Consider the following 9,509-nt stretch of genomic DNA (forward strand, 5'->3'; position numbering starts at 1 on the left):
TCATTTAAAGTGAAAAGAAAGTGAAAGTCTCTCAGTTGTGTCCGATCTATCAGGGAAGCCTTCATTTACCTATTTTAAGTATAAGTTCAGACACTAAATGTGTCCCATTTCCTTTCATGATTTCCTATAAGCTAACAAATGCATCTCTCTTATCTTTTCATTGTTTTTTTGCAATCAGGATTAACAACTCTTACAATAATCAATAGGAAAACCAAAGCCAATGGTGTAAATCCTAGCAAGTGTGCTGCTTTACAGCATTTTCTGGGTTTTTTGGTATGGAAAGTGAAAACTTTGTCATTCAATTTTAAGTGATTTTATTAAAAAGACCCAGGTTTGGATCTGAAGAGTATGTTTTAAACAATGCTTGGAAACGGACTGCTGATAATGGAATGAGACACATTAAATTTCTTTCTTCTCTGGATAGCTTAAGTTGCATTCCTAAATCTTTTTAACTCAGATTTATAGAATCAAAGTATTGAGTTTAAAATAAGAAAAATAATTGACTGAATTATTCCAAATTTACATCTCATTCATTGGGTTTCCCTGGTGGCTCAGATGGTAAAGAATCCACCTTCAAAGCCAGAGACCTGGGTTCAATCCCTATGTTGGGAAGATCCCCTGGAGAAGGGCATGGCAACTCACTCCAGTATTCTTGCTTGGAGAATCTCCATGAACAGAGGAGCCTGGTGTGCTGCAGTCCATGGGGTCACAAAGAGTCGTACACGACTGACAAGACTTTCTTAGAAGAATACACACTCTGAGGAAAACAGATGTATGTATCTGCATGTTAATTAGAATAAGATGCAATAATACTTTCCTTCAAAATGTAACTGAGAAAAAGTCCATTTTAACCATCTGGACAGGGTTTTAATGATGTCAGACTTTTGCTGATTTAAAACGATTGACTATGTCAAGAAAACTAAAAATGCTTTTTCTTTTGAGATAACATTATCACATTATTACTTCATTTTCAAACACTGACATTACATCAACTAGCAGTAGGACCATTATTTAATTTCCAGAGGTCTGTTAATTTTTAAAATTCCTTCTAGTATATTACAGTACCTTGCATAACATTAAAGTGAAAATTCCTTTACAGTCTCACTTTTCTGTTCTGTTCTGACAGGCATTCTAACCATTATCACCAGGAAAGTGAAGGAAGCTACTAGAATTCACATTCCATAAGACTGAGACAGAACATTCATTCCACAAATAGCTCTTGAGGGCTTTCTATGTGACAAGCAGTGTAATAGAAGCTGAGGATACACTGGTGAATAAGAAATAGTAGGCATTTGATTAAAAAGATCATAGAAAGAATGAATGAACTATCTTTTCATTGAAACAGGCCTCAAATGCCAAGTTCTAATAATCACTTATTTACTTTAAATTCTAAAAATGATGAAACACAGGCTCAAGAGGTTAAGTAAAGAACTCAAGGTGTACTGGTACCAGGACTTGACCCATGTCTGTCTAATCAGACAGTTCACACTCTGTGCCCATTACAACATATTGCCCAACAAAACGAAAACATGGTAAAGATATGGCCTGGGTTTGCTGTTGTTGAATTGGCCAGCCATTTTTTCTTGAGACTATAGTGTCTTACCCTTTGTTTTCTCTTACATTTTCATTGTAATATGTGAGTGTGGGTTGGATATTCATATCTGTGTGAGAGGCATGACTGATGGAGTGGTAATAACTATGAGTTTAAGCCTAGTTATTGCTAGAGTTTTCATAGAGTTTTATACAGCTATACTAACACTTTAAAGTGTGTAATATTACACAGTAAATTTCTGTATTTTCAGTGAGAAGAAATACATTTGCAGAGATTCTGCTTACTAAAATACTTCATTTTTTTTTTTTTTAAACGTTGATGCCATTGGTGGAGGAGGAAGGGAGTACTATTTGTTCAGTTATACTTTTAGATCAATAGTGCAGGGTTCTTTGTAGTAGCTGATCCCCTTACGTAAGTCAAGGGCAGTAAATCAGTGACAGAGAAAACAGAAATAATCCGTTCTGCCCAGCAGCTCTCTGGCAAGAAGGGTGGACTTGCCGGCACTGATCGTCAATGCATTTGTCCTTGATACAATTCAAGTCAGGCTCAGTAATAGCACACAAGGCCATCTGTGTTCATCAAATGTTTATGGAGCACCTACCTTGTGCTAGAGGCCAAGGATACTTTGGTCACCAAGATAGACAAGGACCCTGTCCTCACAAAGCTTTGTGTTTAGAAAGGAAATGAAAGTGAAGTGACTCAGTTGTGTCCAACTCTTTGTGACCCAATGGACTGTGGCCTACCAAGTTCCTCTGTCCATGGGATTTTCCAGGCAATAGTACTGGAGTAGATTGCCATTTCCTTCTCCAGCAGATCTTCCCAACCCAGGGATCAAACCCATGTCTTCCGCATTGTAGACAGACACTTTACCGTCTGAGCCACTAGGGAAGTCCTTGTGTTTAGAGGGGTAGACAAAAATAAAAAATTGCTTATATGTGCTGAACCTGAAACCCTGTGCCAAAGCAGGGGAAATGTGAAGCTTTGGGAACAGTAACTTACAGACCCAAAACTTCTTCCCAGGGAAAAATGACTTGAAAAGGCTTTTGGACTTGAAACTTGTGGTTTGAGTGACTATATAGTTATTTCAGACACCTGGCACATAATCAGTTCAGTTCAGTCACTCACTCGTGTCCGACTCTTTGCGACCCCATGAATTGTAGCATCCCAGGCCTCCCTGTCCATCACCAACTCCCGGAGTTTACATAAACTCATGTCCATCTAGTCGGTGATGCCTTCCAGCCATTTCATCCTCTGTCGTCCCCTTCTCCTCCTGCCCCAAATCCCTCCCAGCATCAGGGTCTTTTCCAATGAGTCAACTCTTCACATGATCAGATCAGATCAGATCAGTCGTTCAGTCGTGTCCGACTCTTTGCGACCCCATGAATCGCAGCACGCCAGGCCTCCCTGTCCATCACCAAATCCCGGAGTTCACTCAGACTCATGTCCATCGAGGCAGTGATGCCATCCAGCCATCTCATCCTCTGTCGTCCCCTTCTCCTCTTGCCCCCAATCCCTCCCAGCATCAGAGTCTTTTCCAATGAGTCAACTCTTCACATGAGGTGGCCAAAATACTGGAGTTTCAGCTTTAGCATCATTCCTTCCAAAGAACACCCAGGGCTGATCTCCTTCAGAATGGACTGGTTGGATCTCCTTGCAGTCCAAGGGACTCTCAAGAGTCTTCTCCAACACCACAATTCAAAAGCATCAATTCTTTGGTGCTCAGCCTTCTTCCCAGTCCAACTCTCACCTCCATATACGACCACAGGAAAAACCATAGCCTTGACTAGACGGACCTTTGTTGGCAAAGTAATGTCTCTGCTTTTGAATATGCTATCATGCTTTGCATGATAGGTTTTGACAAGTATTAATATCCATTGAACTAGTTTGTGAACATAGAATGAGTGAATGATTGAATGAACAGAATTAAATATTGATTCTCTTTGTTTAAACTGACACAGGCTTTGAGAACAATATTAAATCATTGTTAGTCTCTGTATGGTCTTTTTGTTTGTTTTCTTGCCATGAACCATGGTTTGAGAACCACTAGCCAAGGAGAAATTAATACTGAAGACTTAGACCAGAGCGTTGATGGGCAAGCCTGAGACCAGGGTGGCAGTGACAGCCATGATTGTTTAGCAATGGGAAAGCACACTGCAGGGAAGAAGGGTAAGATAGCTCTGTCTCCTGTGGAGAGTTTCCTTCTACTGATTGGTCAATGCCAATTTGCTTTTCTTAAGGAAGCTGATAGGCATCCCTGGCGGCTCAGGCAGTAAAGAATCTGCCTGCAATTCAGGAGACACAGGTTTGATCCCTAGGTTAGGAAGTTCCCCTGGAGTAGGGAATGGCTACCCACTCCAGAATTCTTATCTGGAGAATCCCATGGACAGAGGAGATTTCTATCGATATTAAAAAGCTGATATAGACAATGGCAATAATGAGACAAATAGGACATTTCTTTCCCTTCAACACAATGCTGATCACAGGAGCTGGAGAAAAGACAGAGATGCTGTTTTACTTCTGTCCCATTAGACTCAAAACCACAATGTTGTGACAACCATTTTGGAATTTGGAATGCCACTCCCTTCTCTTGGAATGACCCCTAAAATGCAGGAGTGCAGCTCCTGTGGTCCTGTTAGTGATACCTTGTGATACCTTGACCTTCTAGCCACAGGTGACTCAGTAGGGGTAGATCCCTTACCCAGGCCAGCCCTATCAGCTTCTCTTCCCCAAATTCATGTTTGTGAAGGAAATAAGCTAAGAAAATAATCAGGTTGATTGGCTAGATGTATATTTACGGCAGCATTCTAGAGACAAAGTCTACCAACATCAGCAGCAGAAGCCATCAAAACTTCTAAACTTAATCATTTGACTCTTCTGCCAAATCTCTGAGAAGCCTTACTCAGTGATCAATGCAAAGAAATAGAGGAAAACAACAGAATGGGAAAGACTAGAGATCTCTTCAAGAAAATTAGAGATACCAAGAGAACATTTTATGCAAAGATGGGCTCAATAAAGGACAGAAATGGTATGGACCTAACAGAAGCAGAAGGTATTAAGAGGTGGCAAGAATACACAGAAGAACTGTACAAAAAAGATCTTCATGACCCAGATAATCATGATAGTGTGATCACTCACCTAGAGCCAGACATCCTGGAATGTGAAGTCAAGTGGGCCTTAGAAAGCATCACTATGAACAAAGCTAGTGGAGTTGATGGAATTCCAGTTGAGCTATTTCAAATCCTGAAAGATGATGCTGTGAAAGTGCTGCACTCAATATGTCAGCAAATTTGGAAAACTCAGCAGTGGCCACAGGACTGGAAAAGGTCAGTTTTCATTCCAATCCCAGAGAAAGGCAATGCCAAAGAATGTTCAAACTACTGCACAATTGCACTCATCTCACACGCTAGTAAAGTAATGCTCAAAATTCTCCAAGCCAGGCTTCAGCAATACCTGAACCATGAACTTCCAGATGTTCAAGCTGGTTTTAGAAAAGGCAGAGGAACCAGAGATCAAATTGCCAACATCAGCTGGATCATCAAAAAAGCAAGACAGTTCCAGAAAAACATCTATTTCTGCTTTATTGACTAAGCCAAAGCCTTTCACTATGTGGATCACAATAAACTGTGGAAAATTCTGAAAGAGATGGGAATACCAGACCACCTGACCTGCCTCTTGAGAAAGCTGTATGCAGGTCAGGAAGCAAGTTAGAACTGGACATGGAACAACAGACTGGTTCCAAATAGGAAAAGGAGTCTGTCAAGGCTGTATATTGTCACCCTGTTTATTTAACTTATATGCTGAGTACATCATGAGAAACGCTGGGCTGGAAGAAGCACAAGCTGGAATCAAGATTGCCGGGAGAAATATCAATAACCTCAGATATGCAGATGACACCACCCTTATGGCAGAAAAAGTAAAGAGGAACTCAAAAGCCTCTTGATGAAAGTGAAAGAGGAGAGTGAAAAAGTTGGCTTAAAGCTCAACATTCAGAAAACGAAGATCATGGCATCTGGTCCCATCACTTCATGGGAAATAGATGGGTAAACAGTGGAAACAGTGTCAGACTTTATTTTTCTGGGCTCCAAAATCACTGCAGATGGTGACTGTAGCCATGAAATTAAAAGATGCTTACTCCTTAGAAGGAAAGTTATGACCAACCTGGATAGCATATTCAAAAGCAGAGACATTACTTTGCCAACAAAAGTCCATCTAGTCAAGGTTATGGTTTTTCCTGTGGTCATGTATGGATGTGAGAAATGGACTGTTGATGCTTTTGAACTGTGATGTTGGATAAGACTCTTGAGAGTCCCTTGGACTGCAAGGAGATCCAATCAGTCCATTCTAAAGGAGACCAGTCCTGGGTGTTCATTGGAAGGACTGATGCTAAAGCTGAAACTCCAGTACTTTGGCTACCTCATGCGAAGAGCTGACTCATTGGAAAAGACTGATGCTGCGAGGGAGTGGGGGCAGGAGGAGAAGGGGACGACAGAGGATGGGATGGTTGGATGGCATCACCGACTCGATGGACATGATTTTGTGTAAACTCCGGGAGTTGGTGATGGACAGGGAGGCCTGGCGTGTTGCGATTCATGGGGTCACAAAGAGTCGGACATGACTGAGCGACTGAACTGAACTGAATGTCCTTTTAAATAGTAACAGCCCCCTCCCCCGCCATTTTCTTTTAGTAAGTTAGGCTGAAATGGCTTCTGGGGTCTGCTGAACTATTTCAAAGGGAAAGTTAAGATCAACTGATTGGGAATCAAGCTTTTTTTTTTTTTTTAAGAAAAGCATAAATTGTGCATTAGAAGAGGAGCTGTGTTTTCAAACAATGCAATAAATCACTTAAAGTTTTATATATTAAGTATATATAAAAGTATCAGCACTAAAACTCTGTAGAAAATGAAAAAAATTTTATTTGGAGTATTTTATAACATTAAAATTTTTTTTCATTATTTAATAGCAATGTCTTGAATTAATTTATAGTATTTTCAAACTTCACTGGTGGTGCAGTGGATAGGAATCTGCCTGTCAATCCAGGGGACACAGTTTTGATCCCTGATCCACGAAGACTGCACATGCAGCAGAGCGACTAAGCCTGTGGGCCACAACTTCTGAGCCTGAGCCCTAGAGCCAGAGTGTTGCAACTCCTGAGCCTGCGTGGTACAGCTACTGAAGCCGGTGTACCTGAGAGCCTGTGCTCTGCAAGGAGAGAAGCCAGTGCACTGAGGAGCAACCCCACGCACCGCATCTAGAGCAAGCCCGTGCAAAGCAACAAAGACACAGTGCAGCCAAAAATAAATAAACAAAAATTCACAGTATTTTCTGTAAAATGTGCCCAAGATTAGATCAATGACATAACAGACATTTATAAATTTGAATCTTCATAAGATATATTTTCATTAATTAAAATCTTTTTATGCCCTTTCATTTTTCTCATGTCTTGAATATTTTTTCATTTATTGTTGCTATAAATGAGATCTTTCCCCCATTATATGTTTTAGCTGCATATATACAAGTTACTGACTTTTAATAGGGAATAAAGGGATCTCCTATATTGGTGAATTAAAAAAAAAAAAAGAGCTCAACTAATAAAGGGAGACTTTCCTTAAAATTTGTACTATAGGCTTCATCCAAACAGACCTAATAATATACATTAATAAAGTATTCACCATGTGCACTTTTGCAAACAATCCTTCTACATTTATCAAGAGCAGCACTGACCTCTACTGCTCAAGTAAGGCAGCTCTGGGTATCAGCCAGGACAAGGTTGGTTTTTGTTTTGTTTTGATTTTTATTGGAGTACAACGTTGTGTTAGTTTCAGGTGTACAGCAAAGTGAATCGGTTATTTATATACATATATCGACTCTTTTTCAGAGAAGGCAATGGCACCCCACTCCAGTACTCTTGCCTGGAAAATCCCATGGACGGAGTGGGGTCGCACAGTCGGACACGACTGAAGCGACTTAGCAGCAGCAGCAGCATCCACTCTTTTTAGATTATTTTTTAATTAGATTAGATTATTATTTAAATTATTTTAGATTATTATATGCCATTACAGAGTATTGAGTAGAGTTCCCTGTGCTTTACAGTAGGTCCTTCTTAGTTAATCTATTTTATATATAGTAGTAAGCATAAGTCAATTCCAATTTATCCCTCCCCCTTACTCTCTGGTAACCATAAGTCTATTTTCTCCATCTGTAACTCTGTTTCTATTTTGTACGTAAGTTCATTTGTACCATTTGTTTTAGATTCCACATATAAGTGACAGCACATATTTGTGTTTCTCTGACTTCACTCGGTACAATCTCTTCACTCAGGCAATCACTAACTAGGTCCATCTATGTTGCTCCAAATGGCATTATTTTGTCCTTTATGACTAATATTCCATTGTATATATGTACCATGTCTTCTTCATCTATATTGCCATAGATATATTAGAATCTTGTTTTCTTCTCTGTAATTTTATTGCCCTGTAACATCATGTTCTTTTATATAATTATTTCTATCTAAAAGTAAGTTATACTTTGATTTATTTTCCAAGTATACATTTTATATTACAGCATTTCCTTGCAAGGGCTGCTATTAGTGGCCACTGTTATTGAAAATTACTTCTTTAGGCCAAGTGAAGTGTTAGTCGCTCAGTTACTGACTATTCTTTGCGACAACATGGACTGTCTCTGGCCAGACTCCTCTGTCCATGGAATTCTCCAGCCAAGAATACTTAAGTGTGTAGTCATTCCCTTCTCCAGGGGATCTTCCTGAGCCATGGATTGACTCAAATCTCCTTCATTGCAGGCAGATTCTTTTACTGTTTGACCCACCAGGGAAATCCCCTTAAAGCCAAACTTACACTCAAACTCAGAGATGATTGTATTTTCCAATACATGCATGATCTTAACGTTTATAATGAATTAAAAATTAATTTTTAAATGAGATGATCAACTCACATTGCTATACTTTGATAGATTTTTCTCCCTCTTAAAGCAGGTGCTCTGATGACAAGATCTGCAGAAAGTGACTACGGTTAAAGAACAGGAGAGCCAATAAAACGTTCGTCTATTCAAATTTGCAAATATCCAGTTCCATCAATTTTCCTCCTTACCTAGAAGTATAGGTACAACGATTGCAAACTGCAGAGTCTACCTGGGTATAAAAGAAAATGCCCATCTTTTGGCACCAGTCTGTATATATTAATATATAAAAATGCCTTGTCTTCAGATGTTTTTCTTCTCCCCACTTTTGGCCAACTGTACCCTGGCATTGTTGAAGCCACATTTATCATTGGACAACTAGCAAACAAGAGTTATGCCAAGAGTTTTGAGAGATTAAAATTTTAAAAAACCTGTATTAGTGGAAAATAAAAGAAATGGCCAAGAGTTCTGAGAGACTTTAAAAAAAAATCTTTGGAAAATAAATTTGAGATTTTGCCACATGCTATTAAAACCAAAATATTTTGCAGAATTTTTCAAATTGAAACTGTTTCAACAAGTGCTTGATGGACAGTGTAAGTGGAATTGTTTCTGGGCGCCAAGAATACAAAGACGTCTAATGGCTTTCAGCCAAATTGAGTCAAATAGCGCAATCTGGCTACGTGCATCACGGAGGCGCCCCCTCAAAGAAGGCAATAGCGTGTAAGAGCCTTCCCGCGCTCTCCGGAAGTTCCCTAAAACTGTTAGTTCGTCTGAAGAAATCGCATTAACATTCCAGAGAACAAAGGACATGCGACCACAACCCTAAATCAAAGTATTTAAGGCTGTGAGTAAGGCAGAAAACGTTATTATCTCAAGATTTCTGCAAGAGGAAGTGAAACGCATCGTCACGCGACTCCTGCACCTTCCGCTTTGCTGTCCAGAAGCTCCTCCCCAGAGGCGGCCGGAGAAGAAGAGCCCGTCGCTTCACCCCGGAAGGTCTGCGAGCGCCCCGCGCGCCTGCGCGGAACCTTGCGTCACATCCGGC

General features: G+C 40.1%; 1 long non-coding RNA gene across 3 annotated transcripts; it reads right to left on the reverse strand.

Moving 5' to 3' along the window:
• Positions 1-630: 630 nt before the first annotated feature.
• Positions 631-9,506, reverse strand: LOC147354931 (uncharacterized). 3 transcript variants are annotated; one of them, XR_015144103.1, is made up of 3 exons: positions 8,656-9,502; positions 8,501-8,558; positions 631-757 (listed from the first exon to the last, which is right to left on the reverse strand). It is a non-coding gene; the product is annotated as an uncharacterized LOC147354931 (long non-coding RNA). The 3 variants fall into 3 exon arrangements; XR_015144102.1 differs by having other exon boundaries at positions 642-757; positions 9,387-9,506; XR_015144104.1 differs by having other exon boundaries at positions 642-757; positions 8,501-8,571; positions 9,387-9,487.
• Between the last annotated feature and the right edge of the window lie 3 nt (positions 9,507-9,509).

This window comes from Bos grunniens, chromosome 17 (genome assembly GCF_055505025.1).
Source record: "Bos grunniens cultivar Pamir isolate PY7600 chromosome 17, Bosgru_T2T1.0, whole genome shotgun sequence".
Classification (NCBI taxonomy): domain Eukaryota; kingdom Metazoa; phylum Chordata; class Mammalia; order Artiodactyla; family Bovidae; genus Bos; species Bos grunniens.